The following is a 20,955-nucleotide window of genomic DNA, read 5'->3' as shown; positions in this document are numbered from 1 at the left end:
AAGGACAAAGTCAGTGTGGAAATATATTGCTGAGGTCGCTGCTCTGAACCAGAAAATGCCAGAGTTGCTACTGATAGGAACTTGTTGCTTACATGGCTGCACAAGCTGCTTGTCAGGAACAAAGCAGGAAAGGGCCTCTGCCTCCAAGAACTTGTAGTCAGGACAGACAAGAAAAACATTGGACCACTGCAGTGCTGCATATAGCATGCAAATGTGATCATGGAGAATTAAATGCAGCACCAGCCCAGCACCTCATTTACTGGGCAGTCGTGTCTGCAGAAGTGGAGAACAGAAGTCTGATTTTATTTTTATTTTTTTGGCATAACATTTCAAATTCTCTTTAAATATTTTTCATAAGAATTTTGGCAGAAGTGTAGAAGCTCTGCTGGTGATTAACCTGCCTGAGGGAGCTACAGACTGGAGCTAGCTGGGAGCTTTCTGACAAAATATTTTTCCATCAGAAAAGGCAGATTCATTGATACTAAATTATTTTGCAAAAACATCAGTTTTAGTGACTTTCATGCGATGCGTTCTGACAGGCTTCATGACTGATTTCATGGCTCCCGGTGAGCTGTGAGGTCTGTGGCTCTAGGATAGCCTTGACATGCTGGATGCATCCAGAGATCCCTGAAAACCTCGCATATGCCATGGGTGCTTTGAGGGCTTCTGGGCAGTGTGCCACACAAGTGGAAGTACAGGATCTGAGATTCCCAAGTTCTGTGGATTCTTGCTGTCTTATGGCTCCCAGGCCTTCAGGCTCCTTGTCGGTTCACTGGGGCTGACGTGGCGGGGGATGCCCAGCAGCACTTGCAGCCAGTGCTGAGCAAGGAGTCTTGGAGCCACAGAGATGGTGCTTTCAGGCTAAACTGTGTTCTGAAATTATGTAAATGAAGCACTGATTATTTAGAAGAGATCGCTTAAAAAGTTCCCTTCTGCGGGGAATGTCGCTAGCTGTATTGCACAGGGGAGCACACTGCCTGTCCCCTGCTTGGGGAATTGCCTGAAGACAGGGAGGCATCTGCACTGTGGCTGCCAGACCTCGGGCTGCATCAGGGCTGTGCTACAGGTGCCTGGGGCTGTGCCCACTGCTCATGGCACAGGCACGGGCACAGGTGATGCCTCAGACTAGATTCAATATGTTCGATATTGTAGGGAAGCAACTGGCTCTGCTGACATTGAAACAGTAGTTTTATTCATAACGTTTTGGTTCCAAAGGGAAGTCTTTATGTGGGAGTACTGTGCATAAATTACCTGTGTGTGTACAAACAAGTAAAACTTAAAGACATACATTTATCTACCTAAATGTCACTTTCAGTGCGATACAGGATCCACAGATCCTTCAGGCAGATGTCAGCATCAGCAGAGTTGTGGTGGCTTCTTTCTTATGTATTGCACTCACATTGTCAGGAGGAATGGCTATGATGTGGATTCTGAAGTGGTCTTTTTAAAACCTCAGTATCGCATTCTAAGTCGTTTCTATTTTAAGAAACATAGATAGTGGTGTTGTCTTAGATGCTGTGGAGCACTGTAATACTGGAGCACACTGAAGGCTGAGGGTTAATTTCGGCAGTTGAAAGCCCTCAGGACTCTTGGAGGACAAAAATAGTCATTTGATACATGTTGTGAGTCCGTGTGACCTGTGCAAGTGTTTATATGGCCGTATGCTTTAGAATGGCACTTGGTTTTACAATGCAAAAGTTCAGACACATGTAACTGGCCACAGGGAGAGATTTTTAAAGATAAAAATACCAGTGAAGTTATCCTGTGCTTGCTGACTTCTAGATGAAGTATCATCAGTGAAAGTTAAATTCCTGGCTGCAATTTGGTGCCTTTGGCAGTCTCCCTATAGACTTTTAGCAGTTCACGTTTTGATGTTTGCTGAGAGCGCTCAAGGGTTTGCCTGTTTCTCCTGATGTGAAATCGCTGCAGTCAGAGATGCAGAGGTAAAATAGGAAAAGAGTCAAATGAATGTTGATTGCTTCTGAGAAATAATTCCACACTGACTTGCTGAAGGTTCAGTGCATATTAGCTGCAGTGCAGTGGCATGACGGACTGGTAAATATCACTTACTGAGCCCATCATTCATTGTGGAAGAGGACCTGGACCATGCAAATCGGATGATGCTGTGTTTGAAAACCAGGCAGCCCATAATTTTAATCTGTTAAAAAGGGATTACAAATGACATCAATGAAATACAGTGTCAATTCTTTGCAAGATGTCTTTTCTCTGCAACAGAAGCTGGAAGCACAGCCCACCAGCAGGCACTGAACGCCTACGTTGAGGCTCTCACAAACTTTGATCTCTTTTCAGAACTGAGCCTAAGACAATGTCCCACTGGAAACCAAAGAGGCAGAACTACTTTGCCAGGCAGAGACTTAAACCTTCCCACACGTGTTTATTAATGTGAACAGGCTAATACAGCTGTATTAACATCATAATGTTCAGGAGCCAACAAACTTGTTTGAAGACCGTCCAGGGCTTGCTGGACACACTTGACTCACTGTTTCTTTCTGTAGCAAAGTCACTATTATGACATTAGAACAAGATATTCAATATTTTCTACTTCAATTGATAGATATTTTTAAATAATTAAAATATGTTTTCTTAGAAACCAACAGGGAGAAAATCCAGTTCAAAGCCACCACTTTCTCCTTACCAAATTCCACTGTGCATTGTCCACTGCTCAGGACTATGAAAAGGATCACTCACTTTTCCTAATAATCAGGCTTGCTAAAATGCATTGAAGACTGCCTGCAAGCTGTGTAGTGTTAAATTTACTTCGTTTTGGAAAGAGCTGAATCTAAGCAGTGTGTGTGTGACTGGATTAATCAAAATCTGTTTTGTAGAATTGAAGGAAGCACCTGTAATGTAAGTTTTGAGTGCATCTAGCAGTAAAGCCTCTTTCCCAGTTTCTTCTTAAAAATATCATATACTTGTGTTTGAAGTTAGACCTTTAAAAAAACAACAAAAAAAAAACAAAAAACAGAAAGTGCCTGAATAAGAAGCAAAGAGTCCCAGTTCCCTAGATTTCCCTTAATTAATCTTACATTCCCTAAACTGTATTCTGGGCTTGTAGGGAGACCATCTGAAAGTGGAGCATTTCTAATGCCAGCAGTACCCAAGTCAGTGTCACAGAAATTAATGTGAGCTCTGTATCACTGTGATACTCTCCTGTCCCTTGCAGGGATTTGGGGATAGACAGTTATTAAGTGTGACTGGGAAATGAAATTTAAGGAGCGATCAGTTCAATGGCTACTTTTTGCTAGAGGCATGGTATGTAGTTGGTTGACCTAGGCAAAGAAAAAGCAAAAATCACCCTGACAGCATGCAATATATCAAAGTACAGAATTTCTACTGTGACTAAATCCTATCCAAAAGCTCCTTGATAATTAAAAGGATATGCTTCCATTGCCAATCTGCTCTATTAATAATAGTCTAATCCTATTCATAAATTTACCTTTCCAAATTAATTTAATTAGGTATGAAAATACTGACTGCTCCATCACCACATTTAAGATCCTTTCTTGCGAACCTTAACTCATATAAATGTCATTCAAATCCATGTGAGTACTGAGCATGAGTAAGCCTTATCTGCATGAGAAAAAAAAATTCTGGGTAAGACCTGTAACTGTTTTGACTGGGAGGTATTGCCAAGATTTCTAAGCATGGAGTAGTAGTAGGACACCAAATACATACAGATAAATTGTTCCCCAAAATAGCTGTTGTGGGTGTTTTATTTGAAGTGGGAACACAAGTAAATATGACCTGGGGGAACTTGTATCTATTTTTGTGTGGGCTACTCTAGCAGAAATCAAGTGCTTGTTATATAGCACATAGACACCTACTCAGCCATCAGCTTCTCTGGTGCATAATTGTCCATTCATGTGCAGATCTGAAGGTTTTTACACTTTTTACAATTGCATCATTCTCGACCTTTTAGTAACTTTGGGGTTATGTAACTTTAACTGTACTCAGGCTGAGAAACCTTCATTCAGCCTCTTCTGCTCCTAGTGCTGTTGGAGTCCTGACTGCCTGTTACAGTTTGGCTTGTCCAGTAGACAAGCCAAGTTTGGCTTGGCAGTAGACCTGAGTCTGGGACCTGGCGTGCTTGAACAGTCCAGTGGTCCCTGTCTGAAGGTACTTCAGACTTAAACCAGGAAGGCAGAATAAGGGGACAAGAAGATATATCTGTATGACTGGTTCTTGTGGAACAGTGAACAGCTATGTTGCAAAATACTCAGGAAGACTGATTAGCCATGCCCAGGCAGAAGCATCGTGCTAACATGACTCTGTTGCTTTTAGGATCTGAACTAGCTGTGAAGGAGGTGGGCAGAGATTGAGTCATGTTTCTCTGCTTGGATCCACCCTGTACGGTGAGACACACCTGGTATTGCAGGGAAGAGCTGCCTACCCCACGTCACGCAGCGCGGCTCTGTCTGCAAGAGCACCTGACTCTCCTGTTCTGTTGGGTGCCGTACCTGCTCAGCCTCTTGTCTCCATCAGTGACTCACATTGCACTTTATCATCAGCTTGGCTTGTGGCGAGCACTCCACTGAACTTCTTGCCTTCTCTCAGAGCCCCAAATGGTTTAAATGTTGTGCTAATATTCTTTGTGGTGGAGACAAGTTCTTGAAATAGCTTGAGATTATCCAGTTTGGGTCTCTGTTCTTCTAGTTCACCTTACCATGCTGTTTGGGGTGGCTCAGTTTGTAATATTATTGCATAACTTCCAAGATTAATGAAAAAAACCAACAACAACAATAATATATCTTCAAACACAAGTTACACTATTCCTGTATTTGGCAAATCCCCTCTGTCCACACAGGATTCCCACGGTCAGTGATAAGACTAACTGAACCTACAGATTTTAAGAGCAGAGAACAAAATAGGCATTGTGGTAAATATCTCAGTGAGAGATGTAAAAGTTCAAGTATTACCAGCAGAGGCTTATCTGCAGCACACCATGTAAGCACCCAATTGCTAGGTTATTTCTGACTGTGTCACGTATTGCATCATTTTAATTGCTAACACTTCGGCATTTTCATTTGCTTTCCAAGAGGAAAGCAGCAGAGCCAGCTCTGGGCTTGGGAAGAACAAGCTACTGCCTACTTCATCAGCCTGCAGCTGCCTGCTGGGTCTGCCTGGGGCTGAGGAGATGGAGATCAGCTTTTTTGGCTTGTGCAGCACTTCTCCCTCCTGACTGCACAGGGAAGGGATGGAAGGAATGGCAAGGTGGGGAGCAGTTTTACTGCACCAACAGCAGCGCCTCTCTGAAGCAGTTGCTATCACCTTCCCCATCAGCATACACCAGGGAGAGAAAACCCTTCCCTTTCTGCTGCCCTTCCTTTCCTCTTCTGTCCTGTACAAGCAGCACTTTGCCTCATTGCCTCCTCTCATGCCCACTGACCCAAGAAGGTGGCAGGAGAGAGGGGACTCACAGGTGGGTTGCAGGAGGGAAAAGGCATTGGAAGGTGACGGGAGATAGACCCTCCTTCCCATAACCATACTCCTGCCTGCAGGACTTGGAGGCCTCTCACAGTTTCCCTCACACTTTATTGCATCCTGGTGGTCTCTCTCCCTCTCTTTCAGGACTTTTCCAAAATATTCTTCCTGTACATATCCTCTCGGTTGGCCTAACAAATCACTGCCCCTTTCATGTTCACTGGGGCCATCCCCCATAACCTGCAATGCTCAGCCACAGTTTTCCCAGAGCCCTGCTGGCTGTCCCAGCATCCCATACCTTCCAGGCTGGCCAGAAACTGGTCTGCCTCTGTCTGCCTCTTGAGGACCCACCCTGCTGTGGCTAGCCCAAAGTTAGGGAAGTCCTTCATCTGAGAACTCTTATCCAGACAGCCTGTTTTCTGAATAAAGATATGTTTTTCACAATTGTGTTAATCCTTTTGAAGGTGTTTTCTACCTCACAGTTAAATTTGACTTGTAATTGCAAAGTGAATGAGCTTTGTCCAGGTGGTGGATGTTCAGAGAATAAAATTGCTTGCTGGGGCAGTCTTCCTTCATAAAACCGGGGGTTTTAAAACCTGGGATTATATCTGAAACAACTAGAGATACTGGTGAAAAAATACAGTATTAGCAATTGGAAATGCTCTTATTCACGACTGTGATAAGTGTTTAGGAAAACAGAGATCTTAAGGGAAGAAAGTAAGATGGAAAAGTTTGTGGGCCAAGATAAAGGCAGGGATATCACTTACCAACAACCATCATTGCCAGAACAGCCTCAGTTTGTAAAAATAAAAATTGTCAATTAAGGTAGATAGAGTTGGATGGCGAGAAACAAACACTAAAACATCTCCCCATACCCTTTTTCCCAGGTTCAACTTTGTTCCTTCATCCTGCCCCACCTCCAAGTGGTTCAGGCGTGGGCAGTGAGGGTTTGCAATCAGTCTATAGCAGTTCTCTCCTCTGCTCTGTCCTCTTCACACTTCACTCCTGCTCCAGTGTGGGTCCTCTCCATGGGCTGCAGTCCCTCAGGATAAACCTGCTCCAGTGTGGGCTCTGCAGAGGAACCTCTGCTCCAGCCCTTGGAGCACCTCCTCCTGCCTGAGTGGGCTGCTGCCCACACTTTCTCCTCGCCCCTCACGGCTGTGCTGCCTTTCCTCAAGCAGGTTTCCACAGAGGCCCCTAGTGGGCTCAGCTGTGCCGTGTTGGGCAGCTATGGAGCCTGCCCAAACCGGCCAGAAGCTGCTGTGCCCAGCATGTGGCAGCCCTGGCCTCTTCTCAAGGAGGCCAACCCCCTGCTGCCAAAACCTGGGCAAGGACACCCAATGCACATGGATGCTGGAGAAACACGTCTGCAATTGCTGAATGTGCAGATTGGCAAACTCAAGAGGTATTTGGCTGCTAACAGTTTGGTTTAGGAACTGCCTGCTTGCTTCTGAGAAAAGCTGGACTTGATAACTATTGCCAAGAATATCTACTTGTAACCAGCTAAATACCGCCCTGGGGAGCTGTGGGAAAGAAACACTGACCGAAGGGTGCCAGGTCACCTCCAGGGACACCCAGTCCCGGAGGGAAGGTCCTTTGTGCAGAGAGGCCTTCACCACACAGGCTTTTTGTGCCTCTTCCTCGTCACCAGTCAGGAGCTGAGAGGGTGGGAGTGAGCAGCAGGCCGTGCATGTCCGCTGCGTGTGGTTAGTCCCACAATTAGATGTTACTGCTGAAGCGAGTGAAACAGGCCTCTTGGCAGCAAGTCCAGCTTGACTTTGTTGAATTGGTGAGGGCTCTAACTGCTGGCAAGGTCATCAGTGAATGTGTCACTAGGCATAGAGCTTGTTCTGGGTGGATCGACAGTCACTCCCTCAACGATGAGCCATGGTGACCTGTGCCTGTTGCCCAGCATTGCTGGGAGAAGATGGCTACAAAACAGCATATTTGTGGAGATAGTGTTGCTGCAAGGTGCTTATCAACATCCTGAATTGAAGACAGCAAAAAAGCTGCTATATTGCTTTCTGTTCTGGTTACGTTTCTGAAACATGGGTGGAGCAGCAAGAGGGGTACTGGCTGTGTAATGCCAACGCTTTTCCTCCAGTTGTTGTGCCCAATTCTTTGCCGCATCAGATTTACCAAAAGCCATTTTTCATTAAGTGCAGCAAAGAAGTGCAGTCCTTCATGTACACAGCAGATTTCAGTAGGAAAGTACATGTACCATAGATCAGGGAGCACGCTTTATAGCACCAGAACATACCAAATGCAACTGGAGCATATAGGGAGTATTTGAACACTGAGGTAGCCAGGGGAAGATTGCTTACTCAAATGGATATTGACTATTTCTCTTGCCTCCCTGTCTTATCAGAACTATGTTTTACTTGCTCAGTCTTACTTTTATTGTGTCATTTTCTCACCACCTCCTACCTCTCTCTTTCCCACCTCTGAATATATCGCATATTTTGTTTTCTATAAACTACAACATTGCCCTTTCCTGAATTTGCATGCCCTCACTTGATGTTTTTGGACCTGGATGGTAAAAACTATGTTCTGTAGCTTTACATATATCCTGCAGAGAAAATATGCTGGGATGTTACAACCTGTTATTTCTGCTCCCTAGCTTGTATGGGCTGTGAGATGAGTTTAAAGGTGGTCCTTTCACTATTGTGGATGCATGGTCTGTTCTCATTTCTGGCACAGACATCGATGGGAATAAGTCATTCACGGTCATGCTCTTAAAAGAGCTCTCTGCTTTTCCTTAGCCACTTAAATGTGGTAGCTGGCTGTATCCAGCAACCACAATAGGAGCTTTGAATCCTTTTGAAAATTTTCATTTTAGTACTTCCCCTTTTTTAAGGAGGCATTCTGAGGCATTTGGAAGTGGCAGCTACAATAATGGTGAACTAATAAAAATGGTGGCATCTTCAAAGTCCTGAAATGAATTTAGAGAGTTCAGCAAGGTTCCCTCTCATAGCCGTTTGTTGTGAGAGGATTAAAACTTAAATGACTTAAGAGGCTGTTAGGAAGGCAGAGCAAAATGCAGCATTTTTCGAAACAGGAAGTAGAGCAGAACAATTACTGTTTAATGATACTGGAATTGGAAAATGTATGATGAAGCAGGAGTGTCAAGTTTACTGTGCAGATTGCTACTAGGGCAGGATGCTTTTTGGCAGAGTTTACCCAATTTCTGTTTTTCTGCTTATACGTCTATCCTGGCGATACAAAAGTAAAAGCTAATCCAATTCTTGGAATCCCCCATTTCTCCCTCCCTTTGCCAATCTAAGGCTTGTTCACGGCGTTGCTTCAGTTTTTCCGCTTCATGGCCAGCAAGATGGTGCTCTTGACATAACAGAATGCTGCAACCCCTTACAGGCTAGTTGCTGCCATGGGATAGTCCTCATTAGGTGAAATAACCCAGAGGTTGTCACTGCATTGCAGCTTATCCTTTGACTATGCTGCCTTTACTTAAGCAGCATTGGTTAAGACAGATTTTTTCTTGCTTTGAAGATCATTATATCAAATATCAGTCAAACTAATATCAAAATTTCTTAGCACAATTAGTGGCTGAAAAGACAGCACAGGACCCCAACTTCCACAAGATTAAAATATCATTATTTGTTTTCCAATAACCTCATCCAATTTGACATCAAGATTAGCTTCATCTGAACCACACATAATCTCCTGTTTTACTTTTTATTTTCTCTTGTATTTTCTTTCCATGTAACCTAAAAACCTGATTTTAAATTTTGCCCTCAGTAAGGTATGTTTTCCAGGCATTTTATTTAAAAAATTGATCATTTTCCATGGTAGTTTTGAAAAACAAGTCTATTTTGAAATTCTTCTATGTGTACTAGCTTAAATCATCTGCATCTGTCTGTGTTTACTGTTCATTCACTTGGTGTATTTACGTGGAAAGAAATTTTCTATCCTTAAAAACATATCTATGCCATCTTCAGGTCTTCTACATAAAGTTATAATCCTTTGCATGTGACATTGCAGTTTGGTGCACAGATGATGATGACATCTTCAGCAGAAGCCTGGCTTCAACTGGGGAATCAATGCTTTGAGCAGACGAGGTCTCAGAAGACAGGTGTTCAGCCTGAGTGGGAATTTTTATAATAAAGATTGACAGATGAGAAAATACAGAGATTTAGGGTATATGGTGTGTGAGCCGTATGTGCAGGCAAAGTGTGCCATGATTATTCATCCCTTCTTGAAACCTTCTGCAGGTTAAAAAATGCTCTTAATTCAAAGTGAAATGGATTTTGAATATTTGAAGTATGCTAAATTGTTCAGGCAGGCACTTAACAGTGATGTTCCTATTCACTTCTGCACTGACACTGCCCTACCCAATTAACAATGCAGGCAGGATGACCACAGGGTTTTTTTCCCTCTAGGATGGCTGGTGCTTTTGGCCATTTTTGCCTTTTGTTGCAGCTTTTCTATACTGTGTCTTTTTCCATTTTCATCTGACTTCTTGTTGTAGCTCTGTGGTTTTCCTGAACAGTATTTTGTAGTCCCGATTTTTACACAGTGATTATAGAGGTTCAGTGTGCTCTTTCAAAATCATAGCCAGCTTAGATCTGGCGGAAGCCTTGAAAAAAAAAAAAAGTAAAAAAAAAGTGGTGTCTTTTTGTCAGGTTTATTTTCAAGAGAGCGAAGACTTGCAGTGAATATTATTGTGGAATTGAAATGTAAATGTCCGTTTCCTTTCTATAATCCCTTGGAAGAAAATGAACTGTACTTTACATTAGCTTTTGCACAGGCATATTGTGCTTGGGAATTTACCAGCTCTCTGGAGAGAATTGCCTTTAGTTTAAATCAGAACACCACACTGTTACTGGGTCTCCCATAATTCTGACAGTGAAATACACCCACGTCCGCAAAGAAGCAGATTTTTCTTCATTGTCACCAAGCTCAGTTAGTGCCTCTTGTTTACTGGAGAGAGAAGCCAGACTTGCTAAAAAAAGTTGTGATTTTTAGCAGCATTAGTTATAGTCACTACATCACCCTGTTGCCTTGCTTTCTGCCTTTGCTCGCTGACAAATGACAGAGTCGTACAAGCAATGTGTAATTTTGCTCTGTTTTGATAAGGGCAGGATCTAAGTGAAAAAACATTTTTCAAGTCAATGCAAGCAAGTCATTGACTAAGAAAAGGAGTCAGTGCATTCAGGTAACGCAATACAAGCTCACCCTCTTATTTCTAAACTAAGGTTTAAACATACTTGAATGGTTTCATATTTTGAACTAGGTGATGCAGCTTTGATTTAAAGAGATGGGGAACTGCCACTTCTGCAGTGACACCTGCTATCCTGTGTGTCTTTTCTGTGTGTTGTGCACAAAGATAGCTTTGGTCTAGCAGCCATTTCACAGAACCCAGTGTAGTGCTGGATCCTACAAACACACAAAGTTGAAAGAGATCTGATGCTGATACAAGGCAATGCCCTCTTCTTTTTTACTTTACAGGCTGATCCTCAAGGTATTCCTTATACACTGATAACTTTTTGTTTCTCTGCATGTGTTTGCTACAGCAAAGGTTGGGTTTAAGATGGGACTCAGGGTGAGAGAGTAAAAAGGTTTAAAGAGTACTTCTGAATTGAAACTTTGGGGATTTTTTTTAGGGACTAGTTATTGAAGGGGTCAGGAATCCAGCTTATTACTTGCAGAGTTAAAAGAGGCTGCTGTGAACCGAAGTCTATACCTATGTTCTGTTTTCTGTAGTGGTAGGTTGTCTTAGGGCTATTGTAGGGTTAGATTTAGGATTAAAGTTTGGGACTGTGGTGCTGAAAGTGTCTTAGGAAAATGAAGCCCCTTATGTTTTACTCCAAGGACTGATTTTTCTGGCCTAAATTAATGTTTGCTTTGGTTTTGGATTTTGGAAAATTGACAAAGTTTTGGAAAATCAGGGTTTAAGATTCCAGTTTATTGTTGGGTTCTGGAGAGTACACAAAGGTAGGAGGTGGCTGGTGCAGTAAGTGCTAATGTCAGCATTTCCTGAGTTTGGGGAACAGTTCTGTGGGTATATCTGAGGATATAGCTAAGTGCTAAGGAGATGACTTGGATTTTTTTTTTTTTTTTAAAGCCATGCTAGCTGACTAGGTAAAAATACTGGCTTCTCTGCATCCAATCTAAGGATTGTACCGTGCTTATTCCTATCTCATCGGATGATCTTTAGCCCGAGGAAAAAGCGAGGAACCAAATGACAGCTGTGGCTTTTCAAAGTCATAAAAGAGGAAAATATGTGTGTGTGTACTTATTTATTTATTTCTCTCTCCCTGTTCTGTATTTTATGCTGAGGCTATGAAGCTTATTGAACTTTTTTTTGAGCCCTTAAGGTATATCCAATGTCACTCAGACATCAAAGCTCCAGAGCTGAAATGGAAAGAGAACAACCAAATTGCATTTAAAGGTTAATAAAATAATGCTTGTGTTTTCTGTTGTCACAGAATACTAAAAAGCAAAACATTACCTTCATGTTTACAAAGGCAAACAGAAAATAGAGAAATGTGAAGTCAGATATGATTAGCTTAGCCTTTGTTCTAAAAATGATACGTCCTTATGTTATATCAGGGACAGGATGGGTTCTTGAAACTGTACATTTTTGTTTTGCCAGATACTAAATGATCTCAGTGGCCACTGATAACTCTATTGTAATTTATGAGAGTTTATTACTTCTAATTTAAAACTAAATGTTTAATACAAGAATTTCCTATCTTTTTTTTCTTTGGGAATCTGGCTGGCTTTTGTGTGAGTAAAGCTGCTTGAGTATCATCCTTATACTTCACATATGGGCTATGCTTATAGTAGGCTCAAAGAGTAAATTGAGGTTATAGCCACACAACAGAATTGCATGAGTACAATCAGCCACCTTGACTCGTATGGCTGAGTTTAACTTTGGTCTTGCTCTGTCCTCAAAGCACAGATGCAGTTCTGCAGGAGCAGCTGAGGAGCGAACAGAGCTTGCAACTTGGAAGCTATACAGTGTGTGAAAACAAGTTAAACTCCTTGAAGACTTACTGGTCCTTTTAAAGTTTTATACTCCTCTGATACATTTTGAGTCCGGTACAGCAGCTAAACGTTTCTTTCCTATGGCTTGTTACTCTGCAGGCCAAAAACCCCACATCACTCAGCGTGATCAGGCTCCTCCAGGACTTTCAGTAGTGTCACTCACATTATTCATGAAACAGAGGTCACTGAAGTTTAGGAGAGCAGAAAGTATTAGTAGAGTGATCACAGCTTGTGAATTCCGCTGAATTAGTTGAAATTCCTCCTGTGGTGAGGTCCTAGTACCAGTCTGACTTACTCAGTAGCCCTTGGGTCTTGCTTAAATAAAAGAAAGAAAAAAACACATCATGGTAGCTTGGAGGCCCAGCTGAGTCCAGTAAGGAGAATACTGGCAAAATATGCAATGCATTTAATACTGATTCTTTTTTCCCAGGAGTATTTTAAAGTGATCTGTTATGTGCATCTGCTTGTTCTATTTCTGTTTCTTAGCCTGAGATTCCTCACACAGGAGGCAATAACCCTGCATCATGTTAGATCATATCATGTCACATTGAATGTTGACCTTGGCTGACATAATGTGACATGCTACAGTTGAAGTAATGTAATGCGAGCCAATGTATCATGTGTTTAATGTTAATCTGAAGTTATTATCTGTGAACATAGCAAAAGGTTTGGATAGCGTGTTGTATGGATCTGCACCCTTTTCCTCAGGCAGTCTGAACTGCATGAGTTTGAGCTAACGACCAAAAACAACAGAGAGGAAGAAGCAGGGCAAATGCTAGACAAGCGTTTCCATGACAGTTAGTAATAAAGATAGTAATGAGTTTAGTATGGGTCTGCTGCTAATCTTCTAAAAGAGACTCTATACCCCTTGACACCTCCATAACCAGGATAGAAGTGTGAGCACTCAGTGGGAGCACCGGACATCAATTCATTGCATTCTTTGGAGTTTTCGATAGAGAAACCTGTCTGAGTAGATTTGTTGCTGTAGGAATTGCTGAATATATTTATTGATGTTACTCTAGGTAAAAGTTAATATAAATGCTGGGCCCTATGAAATTAATCATTTTTATAAGATTTCGTATGTTCATGTTCCTGCTTGATCTCTTAACCTAATGCCAAATTGTGCCCAATACTATGTAGGTGGATCTGTTTTTTTTTTTTTTTTTTTCCTAGAGAGATTTAGAGAAAATACTATGTATTGCCTTGGAAGGTATTTTGTAAATTATATGTCAGATTAAAGCATGCCTGTAAAGTAATTGTTTGACTTTAAATCTTTTAAAAATAATGTTCAGTGCTAGAATTGTCTATTGTTGTTTCTTCAATGGATTAGCAGTGCTCAGAGCCTGTTTCTGTTTCTCCCATCAAGTGTCCCTGTAACAGGATGATGTTCTTTAATGCGATCATTGGCTGGCTGACTTCTTTTTGCTGCCTTCATTCTTACTCAACTAGTTCTAACTGACAGGGAATATTGTTCTTGACTTGTTGTTAGGCCAATATTTTCAGTCCTTTGTACTTACAAATTAGCCTTCTAAAGATGTAATTGTGCATCTGCTTTGGTGAAAGTACTAAGCAACCCAAGCCGGAAACATTTTGGAAATGAGCTGAGTGTATCTAGTGGCCTAATTTGATGAATGTTGGCATACTAATGTGCTACAGATGATAATCAAACATTGGTTTTTTATCAAATAGGGGAAAAAGGGACTCAAAAAAGGCACCTGAGCACACAGGATTTTTGAGTGCCGTAAATCTTGAATGCCATAAATCAGGGTTTGGAGTACTTTAGTGCTCCTAATAAGAAAAATGGATGGAAGCTTTATCTTCTTCCTTTGGAGGAAATGACTTTCCTTACTCTGAACTGCCCTTTGATCATAGGTCAGTGCTGCATTCTTGGCTATACTGAGCCCCATCATGCTCACACTGAAAATAACTAAAACTTCCCATTACCTCTAGGAGCACAGGTCTAGGCCATAGCTAATAGAGTAGCAGTGTTAGTGGGTGAAACTTTCTCCTATGTAATCTGAAAATCCTCAAGACTTTCCTAATTAAAATTATTTAATGAAAACTACTCTATGTCTTATGTCCTCTTAGTTTTCTCTATTTCAGTTAATCTTTAAAACCGCCGGCTGGTGATAGAAATATTTGCAAAAGTTCATAGTAGAAAGAGCAGCACAGCCGTTGCCTAATAAGATGAAGTAAAGGATGATAATTTGTCATCGTCACTGCCAATGTCCTAAACAAGTAATTAAAAAGAAAGAAAATTATATGTTTTCTCTCAGTCTAACTAGACTCAGATATGTTGCAGACTTCCCCCACCCAGGTTTAACTAGCAAGCAGCCGGAAGAAGGTAACGGTGCAGTCTGAGCGCAGTGCTGTGAGGTATTGTGGGGCCTCGATCAAAACACAAGAGATGAAGCAGCATAGCAACAAATTTGCAAAGAAAGTAAAGGCTTTTTTAGTCACATAGATTTCCTGCCTTCTATTTAAAACAACATCAGGAGATGGACAAATTCATTTATTTTGGCAGAATTAAGGAGACTTTGAGATTGTCAGTTGCCAGGCTCAAGTGGGGCATCAAAGCACTGAACTCAAAATCCTAATGAAAAAGCTTTGAGGCATTTAATCTAACATGAAATTGGGAAACAATGGATAAAGCAGATAATTTTTGAACACTAATTTCCAGACAGGAGCATCATCCCAGACCTGAATGCAGCCAGGAATAGAGACATTTTCTTCAAATGTCAAGCTGAGGTATACGTTGACAGTATTGCAAGGGCAGAACTATTGTGGATGAATCTTCAGCTCTTTAGTACATAAATCAGCAGTTACACTAATTAAATATATAGTGAGAAAAGGGCTCTAGCCTTTTCTAGGCAGCATTTCTCAGCAAAAGGGATATCAGTTGAATAAAATACTGGAGGAAAGGCCATAAAATGGCACACGGCAGATTGTTGATGACACCTGGAGTTGCCAAAGAAGGATAGAGCGGGTGCGAGGAAGAAATTGCATTTCTATGTACAGTAACCTCTGACCAGCCAGATAAATCATGGCTAGTCAGAAGTTATTCTGGGGCTGCAAACTCCAGGGCAGTGTGTGAGGCAGAGCCACTGGAGCTGTTGTGATATGTTTTCTGCTTGGTGAAACTGTACAAAAAGATGAAAAGAAGCTTCCTGAGAGAAATAGGATACTGGAATTAAGAGAGCTTAAATAAAAATTCAAGGGGGTCGGGGAAATGAAATTTGTGCCTTTTCTTTCACTAGTTTATTCTCTCTGTGAAATTAGTAATACCATGAACAGACTGCAAGAGCAGCAGTAGCAAGTATTGAGAAAGTTCAAGAGCAGTCCCTTTACAAGGGGAGTGCTAAAGGTCTGAGGAAATTAATGTCTCTACAGTTGCAAATCCTTTGTGGAACAGAATACCTTGCATGATTGGTTTAGAAAATATTATATATAGTGACAGGAGAGCAAGTAATTCACTAGAGCCTCCATCCCAGAGCAAAGTCTAATATCACAAGTCTCTCCACCCTTGCTATGTCTCAGTGAAGTCAGCATGACTTTTTTGCAGACATCCGTCATGGGAGTGGGTCTAGAACAGGAATAAAACCAAATGGTTACAGAAGAATGTTCCAGAAATAACGGGACTGCATTTCGAAGAGCCCGTGATGAGTTTCACTGCACATCTCTAGTCTATTGCATGTGTCCTCGGCCCTCCCCAAACAACAAAAATACCAAAAGACCCAGAAAAATCCTTCTCCCCAAATACTTTGCTGATGCTATTCTCTTATTCCCCTTCCTTTGTTTGCCATTTTAATTTCTCATACTTGTAGGTGGTAATTCAACTGCCCATGGGTATGTGCTACTGCAGCCTGCAGATTGCTGAGGCACATTGTATGCTAGGGTCTGGGCTTGGTCCTGCCAGGGCATTGCTGTGGTGCTTCCCCAGCCTGCAAAGGTATTGAGCGATGCCTGTTTCTTTCTTTCAGTCACTAACATTAAAAAAAGTACTTTCTAGCAGAGAGAGGCTGAAAACGAACCTCTTCCCCCTGTCTTGAGTTAGCTTTGTGCTCTGGTAGGAGGCAGTAGGGTGTAGCGAGGATCACCTGGAAGAAGCTGTGCCTCAGAAGTGGACAGTGCCCTGTCCTGTAGGTAGCAGACCTGTCCTATCAGTTTCGTGTTCGTGTGTGCATTTTGGCAGTGATAAATATCACCCATTTGCAGAGCATCTTCTGTCCTGAAGGATCCTGAAGTCTTCATAGCACAGTTCATGTGTAGGACTGCAAAAATTCAGTTAAGCTCTCCTTAAGATGGTCTGAAGTTGCTCACCTAAAGCCCTCATAAAAACACGTTCTCAGCTTTTCAAGTCTGACTTGAATGTGAAGGTGGAATTAAAAATATACAAGCACTGCATTGCATTGCAAAGATAGGAAAAAGCAGACGGATTTGTTTTTTGTGTGTGCTCAGAAACAATGAAAACTTGTCGATATTTTTCATTTGAATTTTCATGAAGAGCTAAGAAACTCTGCTGATGCTGGAGGGGGCAGGAAAATGCTGTGTCTTTACTGGCAGAGAAATATTTGAATGGTTATTGACAAAGAGCACAGTGCTTGGAATGTGCTTGGGCTAAGCAGAGTGACGATGTTTGACGTATTGGCAATACAGCACAGGGTCAGGGGGTGACAGATTAATGTTGTGTTTCACAGTCCAAGCGAATACTCACTGCATGCCTTAGTATGCTCTTTGTTATTGCACACATTTGGAAGGACAAACTGGCTCTGGGTTGGTTAAACCTGTGCACTGATTTTAGCATGAAAATGGCTTATTTTGGTTTAATCAATTAGGCACAAGTATAAAGTAAATCTAAATAAGCTATTCTTAGACTGAATTGAGAGAGTCATGCAGGAGTTTGCGCTATTTTAATTAAAATCAATTAAATTTCTTAACCGAATTCAGGGCAATGGTGAGTGCAGGAAGGAGGGAGTCATTCCCAGTGCAGGGATTTGCAGCAGCCTTCGAGCATGACCACTGCAGCCTAACCAGGAGCACATGTCACGGCCAGGCCCAGTGGCTCTGGGTATGCTTGGAAAATCTTAAGGCAGGAGGGAAAGATTATAAGGAGAAAAAAAAAAAAAAAAAAGAACACCAACTCACAGACCCCTTAAAACCCCACCTCTTGGCTTGATGCTCACCCTGGCTGCCTGCTTCTGGCCAGCTCCCTGGAACAAGTAAGAGAAACACTCTGCTTCCAGCAGCAGAGACCAAGAAGCCAGTGGATACTTTTCAACCCTACACATACTTTTAAAAAATGGGAAGTAAAGGAATGAAATGGAAAACAGATGATAGACAGAGGCTGGTGAGAACAGAAGGAATGCAGAGCAGGCAGCCTGTTTGTCTCAGAGTAGCCGACACACATGCTCATGGAAGTAGCCAAGCCTGTCGGCAGCAGTGTCTTAAAATAATGGAATAGTAAAATGGAATAGTGATGCCTCTCTTCTGGAAAGTGCTGAGCGCTTTGGCTTTGTTGCATTGCTGCAGTGTCGGACTGAGCCCCTGGTAATTCGCATTTCATATAGCTGTGCAGCCAAGGACAAGTGCAGTCCAGGGCAGAAGTTTGCATGGGAGGAACCTGCAGAACGCAGTTGCACACCAGTGCCTGCAGTGCTTGGACAGGCACATGTTTGAAACAGCCCTGGGGGTTCACAGAAGCAGAACACAATCAGAAAGCTCCAGCTGCTGAGCTCAGATTTTCAAACCCCTCTAATACCTGGTCTAAGGGTAGTTCTGTGGATTTTTTCTGTGTTGAACCATGTGCAGAGACTTGCACATTTGTAAGTTTTGTAACCAGAGCTGTTGTTTTCAAGGCAAAGAGCTCTTCCCTGTGTTGTACATCCTTCATAGATGAGGAGCAGACAGTAGCAGATTTATGATGAGAAATTTTCTTTTGCTGGTCCCAGATCATATTCCTTAACAAGCACTCACAAATACCCAACCTAAAGCTAGCAAAGGGAGAGCCCACAGTGGGAATGGCCATGGGATTCAGGTACCAGCACACTCACTGGCAAGTGGGAACTGATGTGATGCCTTTTACAAAAATAACGTGGGTGGGTACAGACCCCCCTCTTTGAGGTCCAGGCAAGTACAGATGCGAGGAAAACACAGGGAGGAGTTAATCCATGCTCCCTTCAAAACACAAAGCAAAATGAGCAGTGTTTGATTACAACCATCTGACTGCGAGACATGGCTGGCTGGCTGAGCTAGGAAGGCTTTGCTTGGAAAAGACACCACCTGGCTCTTGAGTGAAAATAGCTGGAGCATGCTGCAGTAACTATGTAGCTGTAAGTGCGCTAAGGGGCTTGTACCACCTTAATACCACTGTGCGTCTTCCTGGTGATCCCGCTGTTAAACAGCTCAGGTGAACAGAATGAGCTGCGATGGCATTTAAGGCCATTTTTCTATCAACATAGCACTGTTTCTCTTGGGAAACATCCTTATGTTGCTGCTCCAGACAGCCTACCTAACCCAAATAGCTATGTTGGTAGAGGAGCTGTCTGCAGACCTGGCAAACACCCAACCTGAGCAGTGGGGCTGCACTGCAGCAGTGCTGAGCACCACCTGCTGCGGCGGGTGCTGTTCCAGGGACTTCAGCCCTCTGCACTCAGACCTTGTGACTGCAACCTGGCTGCCACTGAAGTCACAGAGTGTTTGCCATAAACATCAGTAAAGGTCACCCCTAAATCATTTAAATGGCCTCACCTTCTCGTTTCTATCCATCCCCATTCCCTAAAGCCCTTCGGAGAAGGCTGAATAGTGGTTAACAGTTGCCATCCCTTCCTGTGCTTGCTCTGCTCCATGGTGTCTGAGCAAGTCACTGGTCCATTCTCACATATAAGTATTTTGAATAGAAACTATTAAAAAAATGTTAAAAAACATATTTTTTATTCAAAGAAGAGCAACTGATTTAGGCAAGAAAATTTTCAGTTTACTCTCAAGCCTTTGAGAACTTATTGACAGAATATGCAATTAAAAAAAAATAAAAAAGAGAAAAAGAAAGAAAATGAGTTTCTTCCCAGGATCTTTCATAAAGAGGCCTTGTCCAGATCAGAATTTAGGAAATGCAGCCTATTTTCTGAATCTTGCAGTTGAGGTCAGCCTGTCTGTGATTGCGAATATCACTAGACTTTGGCACCATGCTGCTTTAAGCCCTAGGGCATGCGTTTAAACTGTCACATACAGTGTGTCTCATCCTGACATCTTCTGTAGAAGTGAAGGATAATACGGCACTTGTGCTGCCGAATAAGACAGTTCTCTCTCCTCAAGCATGAAAATTGTCTGCAAATTTCAGACTTGTTTTCCTTGATTGTGGCTGCTAATCAAGGCAAAAAAACAAAGTTCATTTTACCAGGAGAAGAACAATGCTTGGCAGTGTAGTGAATGTTAATGCAGTTAATTATTCCTAATGCTGTGCCTGTCGTCTGAAGAGTTCAATATCTCTAGACAAGGCTTTAATGATCCTGAGCCACCCTATGATTTCATGCAGGGAATATTGTCTCTTTGGGCCAGTTTGTAAAAAAACTGTCCCTCTGCTTGCTCTCTACCCCTGCTTTGTGGCATGTTACATCTGGTGTGGTAAGTTGGGGTGGGGGTTCTTAAATGCCCTTCATTTTGTTTCAGAACTGACGGTTCTATTGCGCTTTCTGTTGTCCTTGGTTTCTTCATGATCTCTCTCAATAATAAAGCTTTTGACTGTGTTGAGTGGGGAACCTAAAAATAGACAAAATCCCCAAACATTTACCTACATGGGGAAATTGATAATAGTGTTCCAGGTCCTCATGGTGCTTAGTGTTGGTGAGATAGCAAAGCAAGCCTTGGCTAACTCATATACTGAGAGGAATGAATTATCTTTGATATCACCTCTTTGCTGCTACACTTCCATTGTAACTTAGTGGTATCTTTCTCCATGTTATGTGTTTTACTACATCAGCTTAGTCTAGAACTTCATGCTGTTGGTTAAGGTGTTTGGAAATCTTCATTAAAATTGTATCTCTACATATAAGCAACTTCTCTTATACCTAAAGCAAAACATTGAATGAAAATGTTATTTTTCAAAAGTTGTCACGGATATTAGCTACAGAACTATTTTTCATAATTGAAAACAGTGATTTTGTTGTTGTTGTTGTTGTTGAAGTTTTTCTGTTTTGGGACAGGTCTTGTAAATTGGTAAGACTTGTGTATTTTACCCTGAATACACTCTCTTTGGTAAAAGATTATTAACAGAACATACTTCTTTTGCTGAGGCTTTACAGGAGCCTGTACTCGTCCTTTGTGTCACTGTTCTACAGCTGTGATTTATTGTTGTTGTTTTTGTCTTGAAACAGCCAGTGATTTGGGTTGCCTTAACTTTGAAAGCTGCCTCTGTGGTGAATGTGTGGTGTGGTGACAGCTGAGTGCAGTGCTACGGTGACCAGGAGCTCTGAGCGAGGCACCACAGGGCAGGTAAGTAGAGCCACAGCA

General features: G+C 42.1%; 1 long non-coding RNA gene across 1 annotated transcript in view; it reads left to right on the top strand.

The window, feature by feature from the left end:
• LOC106033648 (uncharacterized) overlaps positions 1-20,955 on the top strand; it is a 129,585-nt gene that overhangs the window by 68,147 nt on the left and 40,483 nt on the right. The window contains exon 6 of the long non-coding RNA XR_010834243.1: positions 20,820-20,937. This is a non-coding gene — a long non-coding RNA (uncharacterized lncRNA). The remainder of the gene's footprint in view (positions 1-20,819; positions 20,938-20,955) is intronic.

Source organism: Anser cygnoides, chromosome 11, assembly GCF_040182565.1.
Source record: "Anser cygnoides isolate HZ-2024a breed goose chromosome 11, Taihu_goose_T2T_genome, whole genome shotgun sequence".
NCBI classification, from domain to species: domain Eukaryota; kingdom Metazoa; phylum Chordata; class Aves; order Anseriformes; family Anatidae; genus Anser; species Anser cygnoides.
This window is presented reverse-complemented; position numbering and strand designations above follow the sequence as displayed.